Source organism: Neovison vison, chromosome X (assembly GCF_020171115.1).
Source record: "Neovison vison isolate M4711 chromosome X, ASM_NN_V1, whole genome shotgun sequence".
Lineage (NCBI taxonomy): Eukaryota > Metazoa > Chordata > Mammalia > Carnivora > Mustelidae > Neogale > Neogale vison.
Genome location: NC_058105.1, coordinates 24,662,489 through 24,680,867, shown reverse-complemented (window position 1 = coordinate 24,680,867; position 18,379 = coordinate 24,662,489). Strand labels below are relative to the sequence as shown.

At 37.1% G+C, this 18,379-nt stretch overlaps 1 pseudogene; it reads right to left on the bottom strand.

Moving 5' to 3' along the window:
* Positions 1 to 2,248: 2,248 nt before the first annotated feature.
* Positions 2,249 to 3,680, bottom strand: LOC122897219 (annotated as a pseudogene).
* Between the last annotated feature and the right edge of the window lie 14,699 nt (positions 3,681 to 18,379).

Here is an 18,379-nt window from a genome sequence, read left to right as displayed (position 1 = left end):
AGGCAGAGAGGCAGGTGGGGAGGAGGGGAAGCAAGCTCCCTGCTGAGTGGAGAGCCTGATGCGGGGCTCGATCCAAGGACCCAGAGACCATGACCTGAGCCAAAGGATTTACCCACTTAGCAACCCAGGTGCTGGAGTCTGGATAAGCGTTTATCAATTTTATTGATATTTTCACAAAACCAACTCTGGTTTTATTTATATCTTCTATTGCTTTTTAGTTTCTATTTATCTATCTCTGCTCTCATCTTTATTAGATCCCTTCTACAGGTTTTAGGCTACCTTTGTTGTTCTTTTTCTAGCTCCTTAAGGTGTAAGTTAGGTTGTTTGAGATTTTTCTTTGCTTCTTGGGTAGTTCTGTATCACTATAATCTTCTCTCCTGGAGCACCTTTTGCTGCATCCCCAAAATTTTGGACCATTGTGTTTTCATTTTTATTTGTCTCCATATATTTTTTAATTTCCTCTGATTTCTCAGTTGAAAATTTATTGCTTAGTAGCATATTTAGCCTCTGTATATTTGTGTTCTTTCCAGATTTTTTTCTTGTGATTGTTTCCCAGTTTTATATTGTAGTTTGAAAAGATGTATGATATAATTTATTTTTTTCAATTTATTGAGACTTGTTTTGTGGCCCCCTATTATCTATTCTGTAGAGCATTCCATGTGCAATTTAAAATAATGTGTATTCTACTGTTTTTGGTTATAATATTCTTAATATATCTGTTAGGTCCATCTGATCCAATGTGTCATTCAAAGCTACTGTTTCTGTGCTGATTTTCTATTTGGATGATTTATCTCTTGATGTAAGTGGGGTGTTAAAGTCTCCTATTATCTGTATATTACTGTCAATTTCTTCCTTTATGTCTGTTAATAATCACTTTATGTCTTTAGGTGCTCCCATGTTGGGTATATAAATATTTACAATTGTTATATTCTCTTGTTGGATTCTTCCCTTTATCATTATGTAGTGTTCTTGTTGTCTCTTGTTGCAGTCTTTGTTTTAAAGTCTATTTTGTCCAATATAAATATTGCCACCCAGCTTTCTTTTTGCTTCCATTTATATGGTAAATTTTTTTTATCCTTTCACTTTCAATATGCATGTGTCTTTAGGTCTGAAGTGTCTGCTGTAGGGAGCATATTGATGACTCTTTGCTTTTTTATCCATTCAGTCACCTTCTCTCTTTCAATGGAGCATTTTAAAGATTTATTTATTTATTTATTTATTTGTCAGAGAGAGAGGGAGAGAGAGCGAGCACAGGCAGACAGAGAGGCAGGCAGAGGCAGAGGGAGAAGCAGGCTCCCCTGCTGAGCAAGGAGCCCGATGTGGGACTCGATCCCAGGACGCTGGGATCATGACCTGAGCCGAAGGCAGCTGCTTAACCAACTGAGCCACCTAGTACATTTACTTTGGAAGTAATTATTGATAGGAATGATTTATTGCCATTTTGTTACTTGTTTTGTTACTTGTTTTTCTAGTTCTTTTATGTTACTTCCTTTTTCTCCTGCTCTTTCCTTGTGGTTTGATGGCTTTCTTTTGTGACATGAGTGGATTCCTTTCTCTTTCTTTTTTGTGTATATATTACAGGTTTTTGATTTGTTGTTACTATTAGGTTCATATATAACATCTTGTGCATATGGCAGTCTAAGTTAAGTTGATAGTTGCTTATATTTGAGCCTTTTCTAAAAGCACTATTTTTTTCCCTACCCCTTCATGTTTTATGTATGTGATGTAGTTGCACTGATGTCACTGTTATCTAGTTTTGTCCATTGCACAAAGTGATCTTAGCATTCTCTTACTCTGCCATATTTCCAGAAGTCTCTGCAACTTAATTGTTTAGAATAGTACCTGACTTTTCATTCATGTTCCATAATATTTTTTGGATGATTAAGTGTTGTCCTAGTGTTGGCAGATTTTTCTTCCTCAAGAGAAAATCATCAGTAAATGTTTGAAAAATTTCTAAATTATTGTACCATTTTCTCATATCTTTTTTTTTCCTCATTAAACTTTTGTTTTAATGGGTCTCAAAATTCTGTGACAGATTTTTGGTCAAGTTGTTTCCATTAAAAAGTACTGATTTTAAAAACTAATAACTTAAAACTGCCACACACACACACACACACACACACAAAATGGTCCACAAAACATTCTCCTTTCCTTCTGAAAGTTTTATGATGCATTGTTATCATTAACCAGAATTTTACTATTAAACTTAAATGGCCAATTGACACAAACAGTTCTGAGACCGTTCATCCACCACTGATTAAGCCTGGGGTGGCAGGTATTGGGGATAATATTCATTTAGCCTTCTGAGCTTTCTGGGCAGACTTGGTGACCTTGCCAGCTCCAGCTTCCTTCTTGTCCACAGCTTTGATGACACCCACAGCAACTGTCTGTCTCATGTCACGAACAGCAAAACAGCGCAGAGGAGGATAGTCAGAGAAGCTCTCAACACACATAGGCTTGCCAGGAACCATATCAACAATGTCAGTGTCACCAGATTTCAAGAACTTGGGACCATCTTCCAACTTTTTTTCCAGAACGACGATCTATCTTCTCCTTCAGCTCAGCAAACTTGCAAGCAATGTGAGCTGTGTGACAGTCCAGCACAGGTGCATACCCAGCACTAATTTGGCCTGGATGGTTCAGGATGATCACCTGAGCTGTGAAGCCAGCTGCTTCCATGGGTGGGTCATTTTTCTGTCACCAGCCACATTGCCACGATGTACATCTTTGACAGATACATTCCTGACATTGAAGCCCACATTGTCCCCAGGAAGAGCCTCACTCAAAGCTTCATGCTGCATTTCAACAGACTTGACTTCAGTTGTAACATTGACTGGAGCAAAGGTGACCACCATGCCAGGCTTAAGAACACCAGTCTCCACTCGGCCCACAGGGACAGTACCAATACCACCAATTTTGTAGACGTCCTGGAGAGGCAGATGCAAGGGCTTGTCAGTTGGACGAGTTGGTGTCAGAATGCAATCCAGAGCTTCAAGCAGTGTGGTTCCACTGGCATTCCCATCTTTACAGGTGACTTTCCATCCCTTGAACCAAGGCATGTTAGCACTTGGCTCCAGCACGTTGTCACCATTCCAACCAGAAATTGGCACAAATGCTACTGTGTCGGGGTTGTAGCCAATTTTCTTAATGTAGGTGCTGACTTCCTTAACAACTTCCTCGTATCTCTTCTGGCTGTAGGGTGGCTCAGTGGAATCCATTTTGTTAACACCAACAATTCGTTGTTTTACACCCAGTGTGTAAGCCAGAAGGGCATGCTCACGGGTCTGCCCGTTCTTGGAGATACCTGCTTCAAATTCACCAACACCAGCAGCAACAATCAGGACAGCACAGTCAGCGTGGGATGTGCCTGTAATTATGTTTTTGATAAAGCCTCTGTGTCCTGGAGCATCAATGATGGTCACATAATACTTGCTGGTCTCGAATTTCCGCAGGGAGATATCAAAGGTGATACCACATTTACGTTCAGCTTTCAGTTTATCCAAGACCCAGGCATACTTGAAGGAGCCTCTTCCCATCTCAGCAGCCTCCTTCCCAAAATTTTCGATAGTTCTTTTGTCGATCCCACCACATTTGTAGATCAGATGACCAGTAGTGGTAGACTTGCCCGAATCTACATGTCTGATGACAACAATGTTGATATGAGTCTTTTCTTTCCCCATTCTGGTTTAGGTTGAGCAGTGGTTTTCACGACACCTGTGTTCTGGCGGCAAACCCACTGCGATAAAGCTTCTCATATCTTCTTAAAGGTATAATTTACATATAGTAATACGTGTACAGTTGTTCAACCACTGCCACAATCAAGATAGAAGAGTTGCATCAGGGGCGCCTGGGTTGCTCAGTGGGTTAAATCCTCTGCCTTCAGCTCAGGTCATGATCTCAGGGTCCTGTGATCAAGCCCCACATCGGGCTCTCTGCACAGCAGGGAGCCTGCTTCCCCCTCTCTGCCTGCCTCTCTGCCTATTTGTGATCTCTCTCTCTGTCAAATAAATAAATAAAATCTTTAAAAAATAAAAAAAGGAGTTGCATCACTTCAAAATTTCTCCTGTGTCTCTTTGTAGTTTATTCTTCCCCCACATCCCTAGAATTTGGTAAGTTGTGTGCATGTCTGTTCTAATCTATAGTTTTATCTTTATAACAATGATATATAAATAGAATCATAGTATATCACCTTTTTACTCTAGATTCTTTCACTTAGCATAATGTACTTGACACACATCCAGGTTATTGTATTTATCAGTAATTAGTTGCTTTTTATTGCTGAGTATTATTTCATTACATTGTACAGATGAACTTGGTTTGTTTGTCCACTTCCCAGTTATACAATATTTGTGCTGTTTTCACATTTTGGTGATTACAAATAAATATTACTAATTATTAATACTGCTAATAAATGTTTATGTACAGATTTTTGCATAAACTTAAGTTTTCATTTTATTTGTGTGAACCTTTAAGAGTGAGGTTTATGGGTTGTGTGGTAAGGTTATGTTTTAACTATACAAAATTTAATTTAATTTAACTATACAAAATTTCGACTTTGGAAAAATGTTATGAGATCCATCCAACGAGTGTGCATTCTAATCGCTTCATATCCTTGCACTTGGTATTGTCAATTTTGTTTTTTTTTAAGCTACTGAAATATGTTTGTAGTAAAATTTCATCATGGTTTTAACTTACATTTCCATAATGGTTATGATGTTGAACAAAATCCTATGCACTTATTTTTCATCTGTGTATCTGTTTTGGTAAAACATTTTTTCAGGTCTTTTGTTCATATTTTCATTGTATTTTTTTGTTTTACTGAATTTTGAGAGCTCATTACAAATTCTGGATACAAGCACTTTATCAGATTTATGATTTGAAAAGCATTTTGTTATTCTGTTGTTTGCCTATTCATTTTTCTAAAAGATTTCAGTGCCATATCTGAGAAATGTTTGCCTAAGTAAAGGTCATAAAGATTTTCTTTTGGTTTTCTGCTAGAAGTACACTTTAAGTATTTTGAATTTATTCAAATTTTATAAAGGTGTTATAGATCTGTGAAGTAAATGTGACCTGTGCATTGCATTTTGTGGCCTCTAGTCTAGACTGGAAGCCATCAACAGAAACAAACAAACAAGCAAACAAAAGCAACAACTCTGTATTGTAGGGCAATCAAATGATGACATGAAATTTAAGTACTTTTAAAATAGTATACATTTTTACTTTAAAATACACATTAAAATATTGTGCCATTAAAATTATAGAATATGTACTCTCTTGCCACTGATTTATCCATTAGGAAAGAAACAAGCAAAACAGTAATTTCTTTTTCTTTATTTTGTTTTTTGGGGTCCACATATAAGTGAAATCATTATTGGTGGTTGCCAGAAGGGTGGAGGGTATGGGATTGGGCAAAATAGATGAAGTGGATTAAGAGGTACAAACTTTCATTTATAAAATAAATAATTCATAGGGATGAAAAGTATAGCAAAAGGAATATAGATAATAATATTGCAATAATTTATGGTGACAGATGGTTACTATACTTATTATGTACAGAATTGTTGATTCACTATGTTATTCACCTGAAACTAATATAATGTATTTCAAATATACTTCAATTTATAAAGTCAGTATATATAAACTAAGCTGATTAATGATTAGAAGAAAATTTTTTTCCAAATATAGCTTTCTACTTTAGTTATTTTTCAGTACTATTTGAGTGTTAGTTTTAAATTATCATTTTATATGGGTTATTTTATTTTGTTTATCCTCCAAAATAATTGAAAAAATGCAATTCTATGTATCCAATTTATTTCTGCATTAATTTTCTCTTCTAAAACATATATATTTAAAAATCTCTGAAGCCATCAGTCACTACAGAAGTAGTAGAAATCATACAGTTTCTGAAATTAGTTATATAAATATATGTTAAATAGGGGAGAAAAGATTGTAACTACAATTAGCCCGCAATTCCATTGTTCACATTCCTTGTTAGGGAGTTAATGACTAACTTGAGGGGCCAATGATGTTTAATAGTCTAACAAGTCATTAAATGCCTAAAAAGGAACCACAATGTCAGGAATCATTGCCCTTTAGAATGTTTATTGCTACATGAATAACATTTGAAGTTTATTTTTGCATACATTTAAAAGTTAATATAAGTCATTTTGTTGGGAAAAAAATTCTGGGGCTCTGATCTGTTGGCATTTTTGTTCCTTACTTATAATAAACCAATGAGTTGCACTAGGATTAAAGTGTCATCTTTATAATTAAATTTTAGGTGACACAGGAAAATCAGTAATGAATATGAGCTAGTAGAAATTCTACTTTCAAGTATTAAAGGACTAAAATTTAAATTTAAATATGTTCCAGAGATCTGAAAGATAGATTTCATTTGAGGGGATGAGTAATGAGAAGTTAAAATGTAGACATCTCAAGCTATAGTGTAATGAATCAGACAGAGATAACCATCCAGTCACAATATATTTGTTCCCTCTCTTGCCCACCCCTAAATTTTCAGATATCTTTAAGAGGAATGAAAGAGACAATTCTGCCTTAGTTTAGACTGGATTTAGAAGTAGATCAGAAAATATGGTTCGGTGTGTCTTGTATGTGACATGATAAATATTATAGTTTATTGTTCTAAGAATAGGAAGTTGTGATCTAAATTAGAATTCATAACCTGCTATATGCATTACTATCACCACTTGTACACGAATATTGAAAAAATAGCTAGATCAAGAAACAGATAAAGCAATAGATAATGCACATTATATAAACTGTATGCTTACTGGTTTGCAAAAATTAGATAAACCATTGATGTCATATTAATTGGCATGGGATGTATTCACTTTATATAGTTCCTCTTTGCTCTTATTTCCCTCTATTATTAAGATTCAGTCTGTTTAACAAAACATCTATAATTTATTAATATTTATTTGAAAAATACAAGACAGATTTGAAGACAGATGGAGATAGAACTGTTCAAAGAAAGCCGTCAGCAGAATACATAGTGGATAAGTATTAGCCTACAAACCAGATTCATTCAAATTATTCAAATCAAGGCAGAGAACAAAAGGGATGAAAGTTTTCATTTACTGCAAATACCTGTAAATAATTTAGAAATACTGGATTAAAATTTTAATAGTCAACATTATTTTTAAAATGGAGATTAAAAGATAAAAGACTGAGATTATTCATTATATCAAGGCATTATTGATCCAGTAAAAAATTTTGATTTGTTATAAACCAAAATAGAGATATTTCAGAGAGTAAAATATAAAGTTGTAAAAAGTTAAAATATTTAAATATTTGGGTGACAATCTAAAGACAATTATATGTGGGCAGAAAATAACTTTAATAATTTTTATTGCATATAGCATGACACCTGTGTGGCTGTCATTAGGTGTCTGCTTTCAGCTTGGGTCATGATCCAAGGATCTTGGGATCAAGCCCCACATTGGGCTCCCTGCTAAGCAGAAAGACTGCTTTTTCCCTCTCCCACTCCCCCTGCTTGTGTTCTCTTCCTTGCTATGTCTCTCTCTGTCAAATAAATAAATAATAATTTTGTTTCGAGCCCCATTGTTTATTGGCACATTTACATAGACAATTTCTGATACTATAGATCTTATTATTCTAGGGCTGTTTTTTGCTTTTTTTCAGAACTGTTATTTTCTCAATGTGAAGAAAGTGAGGCTCAGTAAAGCTGAACAAATTGCTCAAGTTCAGTGAGCAAACAGAATCAAAATTTGGTTCTAGATCTGTATTGTCTTTGCTGTTTTCCCTATGTTATATTACCCTTCTACAGATGGCATACTAGTGAGATACCACTTTAATTATCCCAGAAGTGTATTACTCAGAAACTTTGAGTATTTTCTACTGACAATTAGGAAAAAAAAAAACAACAACAACCCAAAATGCATCTGAGAAATCAGTATATCCATGCAATAACATACTTTTTTTTTCTTCACATGAAAATTCCTCTGATTAGGATTTTATTCACAGCCCCTATCTATTACTTTACACAATATTGTAAGAGTTTAGTAAAATGTTTTACTAGTCCATAGAATGTTAAATGTCTTATATTAAAAATTGTGGAAATGCCACGGGGAGACATTTGTATTAGCAAGACATTGGCTAATAGCAAGGAAGAAAATGACTGACTAGGGTTTTAAAACCCCAGCAGTCTGAAGCCATTTAATAGAAGGGACAAACATCCATCAATATCCCCATAGCTTCTAAATGCATTACTTTATTAAGGCAGTGCATAAAAATGACATTTATGTCAGTTCCTGATGTCATTAAGGAAAGGCAAAGATAATAATAGCTAATATTTACTAAACACTTACTACGTGCTAAGTACTTTTCTAGGCCTTTTTTATTTATTGACCCATTTGACTTCACAGTACTTTTTAATTATATGTATAGTCCTCTTATTGCCATTTTTACAGATGAGAAAAATGAACTTTAGAGGGGTTAAGTAACTTGCGCAACATCATATGGAGAGTAAAAGATCAGAATAAGGACTCAAACTGTTTGGTTGCTTCAAAAACAATGCTTTTTACCCACTATGAGCAGTGTGACATACTGTCTCTTGTATTCTTTTTTTCTTTTTTTAATTTTTTATAAACATATAATATATTTTTATCCCCCAGGGTACAGGTCTGTGAATCGCCAGGTTTACACACTTCACAGCACTCACCAGAGCACATACCCTCCCTAATGTCCATAACCCCACCCCCTTTCCCAACCTCCCTCCCCCCAACAACCCTCAGTTTGTTTTGTGAGATTAAGAGTCACTTATAGTTTTTCTCCCTCCCAATCCCATCTTGTTTCATTTATTCTTCTCCTACCCCCTTAAGCCCCCATGTTGCATCACCACTTCCTCATATCAGGCAGATCATATGACAGTTGTCTTTCTCCGACTGACTTATTTCGCTAAGCATGATATGCTCTAGTTCCATCCACATCGTCACAAATGGCAAGATTTCATTTCTTTTGATGGCTGCATAGTATTCCATTGTGTATATATACCACTTCTTCTTTATCCATTCATCTGTTGATGGACATCTAGGTTCTTTCCATAGTTTGGCTATTGTGGACATTGCTGCTATAAATATTCGGGTGCACGCGCCCCTTCGGATCACTACGTTTGTATCTTTAGGGGAAATACCCAATAGTGCAATTGCTGGGTCATAGGGCAGTTCTATTTTCAGCATTTTGAGGAACCTCCATGCTCTTTTCCAGAGTGGTTGCACCAGCTTGCATTCCCACCAACAGTGTAGGAAGGTTCCCCTTTCTCCGCATCCTCGCCAGCATCTGTCATTTCCTGACTTGTTAATTTTAGCCATTCTGACTGGTGTGAGGTGATATCTCATTGTGGTTTTGATTTGTATTTCCCGGATGCCGAGCAATATGGAGCACTTTTTCATGTGTCTGTTGGCCATCTGGATGTCTTATTTGTAGAAATGTCTGTTCATGTCCTCTGCCCATTTCTTGATTGGATTATTTGTTCTTTGGGTGTTGAGTTTGTTAAGTTCTTTATAGATTTTGGACACTAGTCCTTTATCTGGTATTTTCTTTATTAAAGAAAATAAGAATACTCAACACTCGAAAAACAAATAACCCATTCAAAAACTGGGCGAAGACATGAACAGACATTTCTCCAACGCAGACATACAAATGGTTAACAGACACATGAAAAAAATGCTCAACATCACTAGACATCAGGGAAATAGAAATCAAAACCAAAATGAGATACCACCTTACACCAGTATTAGCCCTCAGGGAGATTCAAATTAAAACCACATTGAGATATCATCTTACACCAGTTAGAATGGCCAAAATTAACAAAACAGGAAACAACATGTGTTGGAGAGGATGTGGAGAAAGGGGAACCCTCTTACACTGTTGGTGGGAATGCAAGTTGGTTCAGCCTCTTTGGAGAACAGTGTGGAGATTCCTCAAGAAATTAAAAATAGAGCTTCCCTATGACCCTGCCATTGCACTCCTGGGTATTTACTCCAAAGATACAGATGTAGTGAAAAGAAGGGCCATCTGTATCCCAATGTTTATAGCAGCAATGGCCACGGTCGCCAAACTATGGAAAGAACCAAGATGCCCTTCAATGGATGAATGGATAAGGAAGATGTGGTGCATATACACTATGGAGTATTATGCCTCCATCAGAAAGGATGAATACCCAACTTTTGTAGCAACATGGATGGGACTGGAAGAGATTGTGCTGAGTGAAATAAGTCAAGCAGAAAGAGTCAATTATCATATGGTTTCACTTATTTGTGGAGCATAACAAATATCATGGAGGACAAAGGGTGTTAGAGAGGAGAAGGGAGTTGGGGTAAATTGGAAGGGGAGGTGAACCACGAGAGACTATGGACTCTGAAAAACAATCTGAGGGGTTTGAGGTGGCGGGGGGGTGGGAGATTGGGGTATTAGGTGGTGGGTATTATAGAGGGCATGGATTGCATGGAGCACTGGGTGTGGTAAAAAATAATGAATACTGTTTTTCTGAAAATAAATAAATTGGAAAAAAAAAGAATGGCAAAAATTAACAAAACAGGAAACATCAAATGTCAATGAGGATGTGAAGAAAGGGGAACCATCCTACACTGTTCGCGGGAATACAAACTGGTACAGCCACTCTCGAAAACAGTATGAAGGTTCCTCAAGATGTTAAAAATAGAGCTACAGGGACGCCTGGGTGGCTCAGTTGGTTAAGCAGCTGCCTTCGGCCCAGGTCATGATCTCAGCGTCCTGGGATCGAGTCCCACATCGGGCTTCTTGCTCAGTAGGGAGCCTGCTTCTCCCTCTGCCTCTGCCTGCCTCTCTGTCTGCCTGTGCTCGCTCTCTCTCCCTCTCTGACAAATAAATAAATAAAATCTAAAAAAAAAATAGAGCTACACTACAACCCAGCAATTGCACTACTAGGTATTTACCCAAAGATACAGATGTAATGAAAAGAAGGGGCAAATGAACCCCCAAAACATTCATAAAGGCAATGTCCACAATAGCAAAACCATGCAAGGAACCAAGATACCCTCCAACAGATGAAAGGATAAAGAAGATGTGGTACATATATACAATGGAATATTATTCAGCCATCAGAAAGGATGAATACCCACTATTTGCCTTAGATGGAATCAGAGGGGACCATGCTAAGTGAAGTAAGTCAAGCAGAGAAAGACAAATTAGGGCGCCTGGGTGGCTCAGTGGGTTAAGCCGCTGCCTTCGGCTCAGGTCATGATCTCAGGGTCCTGGGATCGAGTCCTGCATCGGGTTCTCTGCTCAGCAGGGAGCCTGCTTCCCTCTCTCTCTCTGCCTGCCTCTCCATCTACTTGTGATTTCTCTCTGTAAATAAATAAATAAAATCTTTAAAAAAAAAAAAAAAGAAAGACAAATTACCATATGGTTTCACTTATATGTGGAACATAAGCAATAGCACAGTGGACCATAGGGCAAGGGAGAAAAATCTGAAGGGGGAAAAATCAGAGAGGGAGAAGAACCATGAGACACTATGGACCCTGGGAAACAAACTGAGGGTTTCAGAAGGGCGGGGGTTGGAGGATGGGATAGCAGGGTCCATAAGGAGGGCATGTGCTGTGATGAGCACTGGGTGTTATATGCAACTAATGAATCATTGAATGCTACATCAAAAACAGATGATGTACTATACAGTGGCTAACTGAGCATAAAAAAGGGAAGAGTAGAATAAATTTTAAAAGCTTTTCGTTTTATAAATAGCTTAAAGTTAAAATTTTGGAGTTTAAAGGGGTACAAATTTATTTGAAGAAGACATCTTATTTATTTTTCAAGCATTTATTAAATTTCTACAGTGTTTCAAACATTGTACTATATAATGTAGGATAAATCAGAAAAGAATAAGATACTGTCAGATCCTTTGGAAAACTCATAAGTTTAGTATAGAAAATAAGCATGTACAGAAAGATTTTGTGTCATTTCATAAATTTCTTTAATAATGGTAGCACAGATGAAGGCATGGTTAACTCAGACTGGGAACAAGGGAAGCTTGAGATTAGAGAATACTTCTTTGAAGCAGTAGACTTCAATAAGGGCACTGAGTTTCACAGTAAAAGAGAAGCCAGGGGTGTGTGTGTGTGTGTGTGTGTGTGTGTGTGTGTGTGTGTATTATGTCCATTGTATTCTTTTTGATCCTGAACTATCAACACTACTGCTAAATTGTCACTTTGGATACAGGTCAAATGGAAGGATGGCGGAGGGGGGCGGAATGTAAGGGTTGGAAGTGTTCTGAAAAGGGGAGAAGTGGAGGCAAAGGAAGTGAAGGGTTGCTATGGAAGTGTATTCTTATGTAGGAATTGAATATTGAGATTAAACTGATTTAAAAAAGAATGGGAATGCTCAATACTTGTTTGCTTGGCTACTTACTTAGAGATGAAAATAGTTCTGTTTATTTTTATTTGTTTAATTCAGTGTTTTCTGAGAAAGTGACTATTCTGTCCTAGTTCAAATAATTTCTTCCAATATCCATTCACTGCTGACTGCTCTGTCAAATCATCGGGAATTTCATGAAGCAACACAGTCACATGAAGTATAGGGGGGACTAACAACAGTACTAGTGTGCACTGGCATTGAATCGTGCTTTGTGTCTATCATGCTACTGAGGGCTCTTTGGGTTCTAGGAAGAAAAGACTCAGTGTAGTGGAAATCAAGACTGGGGAGGGGTAAAAGGACTATCTGGGAAGGTTCTATAGTAACAGTAAAAGAGAACTGACAAGATGACAGGAAGACTAGGAATTACGTTAGCTCCAGGGCTAGTGTTCTTTCCATTTCTATCACTATCTTTTTGAGGGTATCTCATCTCTCTGAGTCAGCTTCAGTTCTCTTTGCCTGTGTCAGTGTCTCTGTGCCCTGTGTCTGTGTCCATCTCTCTGTGTCTGTATCTTTTTGTTTTTATTTATTTATTTATTTATTTATTTATTTATTTTTTGGGCAAGGTTTTATTTTTTTTTCCAATTTATTTATTTTCAGAAAAACAGTATTCATTATTTTTTCACCACACCCAGTGCTCCATGCAAGCTGTGCCCTCCACAATACCCACCACCTGGTACCCCAACCTCCCACCCCCCCCGCCACTTCAAACCCCTCAGATTGTTTTTCAGAGTCCATAGTCTCTCATGGTTCATCTCCCCTTCCAATTTACCCAAAAGCGCATACCCTCCCCAATGTCCATAACCTTACCCCCCTTCTCCCAACCCCCCTCCCCCCAGCAACCCAGTTTGTTTTGTGAGATTAAGAGTCACTTATGGTTTGTCTCCCTCCCTATCCCATCTTGTTTCATGGATTCTTCTCCTACCCACTTAAGCCCCCATGTTGCATCACCACTCCCTCACATCTGGGAGATCATATGATAGTTGTCTTTCTCCGCTTGACTTATTTCGCTAAGCATGATACGCTCTAGTTCCATCCATGTTGTCGAAAATGGCAAGATTTCGTTTCTTTTGATGGCTGCATAGTATTCCATTGTGTATATATACCACTTCTTCTTTATCCATTCATCTGTTGATGGACATCTAGGTTCTTTCCATAGTTTGGCTATTGTGGACATTGCTGCTATAAACATTCGGGTGCACGTGCCCCTTCGGATCACTACGTTTGTATCTTTAGGGTAAATTCCCAGTAGTGCAATTGCTGGGTCATAAGGCAGTTCTATTTTCAACATTTTGAGGAACCTCCATGCTGTTTTCCAGAGTGGTTGCACCAGCTTGCATTCCCACCAACAGTGTAGGAGGGTTCCCCTTTCTCCGCATCCTCGCCAGCATCTGTCATTTCCTGACTTGTTGATTTTAGCCATTCTGACTGGTATGAGGTGATATCTCATTGTGGTTTTGATTTGTATTTCCCTGATGCCGAGTGATATGGAGCACTTTTTCATGTGTCTGTTGGCCATCTGGATGTCTTCTTTGCAGAAACGTCTGTTCATGTCCTCTGCCCATTTCTTGATTGGATTATTTGTTCTTTGGGTGTTGAGTTTGTTAAGTTCTTTATAGATTTTGGACACTAGTCCTTTATCTGATATGTCGTTTGCAAATATCTTCTCCCATTCTGTCAGTTGTCTTTTGGTTTTGTTAACTGTTTCCTTTGCTGTGCAAAAGCTTTTGATTTTGATGAAATCCCAAAAGTTCATTTTTGCCCTTGCTTCCCTTGCCTTTGGCGATGTTCCTAGGAAGATGTTGCTGCGGCTGAGGTCGAAGAGGTTGCTGCCTGTGTTCTCCTCAAGGATTTTGATGGATTCCTTTCTCACATTGAGGTCCTTAATCCATTTTGAATCTATTTTTGTGTGTGGTGTAAGGAAATGGTCCAATTTCATTTTTCTGCACGTGGCTGTCCAATTTTCCCAACACCATTTATTGAAGAGGCTGTCTTTTTTCCATTGGACATTCTTTCCTGCTTTGTCGAAGATTAGTTGACCATAGAGTTGAGGGTCTATTTCTGGGCTCTCTATTCTGTTCCATTGGTCTATGTGTCTGTTTTTGTGCCAGTACCATGCTGTCTTGATGATGACAGCTTTGTAATAAAGCTTGAAGTCCGGAATTGTGATGCCACCAACTTTGGCTTTGTTTTTCAATATCCCTTTGGCTATTCGAGGTCTTTTCTGGTTCCATATAAATTTTAAAATTATTTGTTCCATTTCTTTGAAAAAGATGGATGGTACTTTGATAGGAATTGCATTAAATGTGTAGATTGCTTTAGGTAGCATAGACATTTTCACAATATTTATTCTTCCAATCCAGGAGCTATAAAGTACTCATGAAAGAAATTGAGGAAGACACAAAGAAATGGAAAAATGTTCTTTTTGTTTGTTTGTTTCTTTTTGCGTGTTTATCATTTTCTGTCTATATGGTCACTCTCATTATGTATTTTTTTAATTTTTAATTTTTATTAACATATAATGTATTATTAGCCCCAGGAGTACAGGTCTGTGTCTCTCATTATATATATTTTTAAAGATTTTATTTATTTGACAGACAGAGATCATAAGTAGGTGGAGAGGCAGGCAGAGAGAGAGGAGGAAGCAGGCTCCCTGCTGAACAGAGAACCCAATGCCGGGCTCGATCCCACGACTCTGGGATCATGACCTGAGCCAAAGGCAGAGGCTTTAACCCAATGAGCCACCCAGGTGCCCCTCTCATTATATTTTTTTATGTGAGAATGTATTTTCTCTTTCTCTTTAGGTCTCTACCATACGTTTCACTCTGTGTGCCTCTCCCTTTGTCTCATTTTGTTGTTTTTTTGCTCTGCATCTATCTTATTTCTCTCTCTCATTTAGTCCCTTTCTTGCTGTCACTTTCAATCTATTATCTCTTTCTGTTACTCTGTATGTATCAACCGTCTCCGAGTGTGTCTGTTTCTTTGTTCTCTCTCTGTATATCTCTGAGTCATCCCAGAGTCTATTTTCTTCCAAATGTTCCTTGGCTGTCTCTCTATGTGAGTATTTCCCTGAATCTCTATCTGTCTCTGTGATTGCATCTCTATCTGTTTCTGTATCTCACTCTATCTATATATATACAAATGTATTTGTATATGCACACAATACATATCTCTCTGTGTATCTCTGTTTCTCTGTCTCTCCTTGCTTGTTTGTAAAATGTCCCCCAAATTGTTACTTCTTTTGCTAAAAGAAGTACCAAAAAGGTCAATTTTCTATAGCTAACTCCTTATTTCTGCTCTTAATTTAAATTTCTCAAATGAGATATCCTGATAAACTTATTTCTTGAGGCAGTCCCATCACACATAACTATTAGCCATCTTATGGATAACCTATGTTTATTCTTGATTCAGTAAAAGAATGGTCATGGGGCATGGCCATGTGGTACACTGACTGCTTAGGAAAAGACTTTGCAAAGAGTAGATTCCCTGTGGGGGAATCATAGAGGAGGTTCTCCAAAATGCATCTAGTATCCCATCAAGTGGGAAGCATTTATCTTATTTTATTGATGAAGAAACTGATTATCAACAGGTTAATAAGTTGTCAATAATCACTAAGATTAATGAAGATGGGGCAGAAATTGAAAACCAGTCTGTCTGAATCCAATGACCACGTTCTTTCCATTAGATTATACCTCAAAAACCAAGTCATAAAATAATCTTTGCTTTTAATCCAGAAATCCCACTGATAAGAAGTTATGCTTAATAAATAATTTATCTGAAGATAAAAGTTATTAATTGGAGCATTATATATTCAACCTAAATAACTCCACCATCTCCAGGCTTTTTGGGTCAACCTTACCTTTAATATCCAAATAAATATATATGAATTCTCATCCCACATTCTTTGGGAGATAAAATTCGCTCTCCAATACCACTAAGAATTATCTTGCATGGACATTGACACTCTGTTTTCACATTTACACTGAATTCTTCATCAGATGCCGAGTCGTCCAGTGTGATATATTCTTCATCATAGATTTTTGCATTAATTTTGATTTTCTGAAAAATTGTACTAAAGCATTATTTATTTTTGATTACTAAGTATTTTGGTTTTCTTTAAATTTTGCACCCAGTAGAATGCCTCGCTTGTCTCACTATAATCCTAGCCCTGATGACTATATAGTTTTTGAAGAAGAAGCAATGATGACATATAGAAGACAGTAATCAATGGCCACTTAAATAAGAGACACCTGCCTATTCTTTATTCTTCCTCTGTCTATCTACCTATTATCTATCTATCATCTATCTATCTATCTATCACCATTCTATCTATCTATCAAATCCTAATCTTCAACACATCTTAAGAGCTAGCCCCTAGGGGAGAAAGTGGGAGTAGGTCTTCTAGAGGCTGACCACTTCAAGGTGAAAAAGATATCAAAATAACAAGAGAAAAATATCAGATTACACATTCCTCTCCATTTCACGTTTGTGTATGTACACAATCCTGGCTAACAATAGGAGAGAGAAAGATTTGAATCAGTTATAAATTAGTCTAAACTAAGCTTTTCCTAACCATACATGACTGGGTGTTGTGTAATCTACTTAAGGTGTCATTAAAGGAAAGGAGAGGGAGGTGAAAAATAGCTCATATGCAGATGGGGATTGGAGAAAAGCGCAGAAATGGTTTCACATTATACCTCAAATAGAAACTATTGCATAGATTGGTTACATTGGACTATAAGCAATATGTCATTTCATCATCTTTTAATAACCTAGCATAATACTAGATTATATAACTAGAGCCACAAATACCTGCTATTTTAACATGACCAAATTCAGAAAAAAGAAATTAAAAAAATAGTCATCAGAAAATTACAAAATGACAAGACTGGTAAAGGGGACACACTAAACTTATCCAGGCATGTTATTTAGGATGACCCTAATCAAGAGCAGGATAGAGTGATGTGAGAGGGCAGCATCAAAGATGAGTAGGAAAATTCACTCTTGACATTTCTGAACTAACATTAACATCAACATGAGATTAGGAAGATAGGATCAGACCTAGGAAAAAACTTTGAGGTCATCATATCCAGTCCCTTGCCTTCAAGCAGGTGAGAATCTTCAACATCCAGAACAACATACTGTAGATTGAAAAACAAACAAACAAACAAACAAACAAAAAGATCTGTTTAAGAATTGTCTACTGCTTACAACATCCATTTATAAGTATTTTTTCCAACATTTTTTGACAGACAGCAGGTTTTTTTTCTTCAATTTATTTATTTTCAGAAAAACATTATTCATTATTTTTTCACCACACCCAGTGCTCCATGCAATCCGTGCCCTCTATAATACCCACCACCTGGTACCCCCAACCTCCCACCCCCCCGCCACTTCAAACCCCTCAGATTGTTTTTCAGAGTCCATAGTCTCTCATGGTTCACCTCCCCTTCCAATTTACCCAAATTCCCTACTCCTCTCTAACGCCCCTTGTCCTCCATGCTATTTGTTATGCTCCACAAATAAGTGAAACCATATGATAATTGACTCTCTCTGCTTGACTGATTTCACTCAGCATAATCTCTTCCAGTCCCGTCCATGTTGCTACAAAAGTTGGGTATTCATCCTTTCTGATGGAAGCATAATACTCCATAGTGTATATGGACCACATCTTCCTTATCCATTCATCCATTGAAGGGCATATTGGTTCTTTCCATAGTTTGGCGACCGTGGCCATTGCTGCTATAAACATTGGGGTATAGCAGTTTTTTGTACCTATAATGCTACTGATATTTTACTTTTCCTGTAACTCAACTGATATTTCTAAGAGAAATTTTCTTAATATTGACATATTAAAATGTGAGGACTTTGATTAATAGATCAAAAAGTACATATGGAAGAAAATGCCATGAGCTACAACTAATAATCTATACTAGTTCTGTGGCTTTGTCCT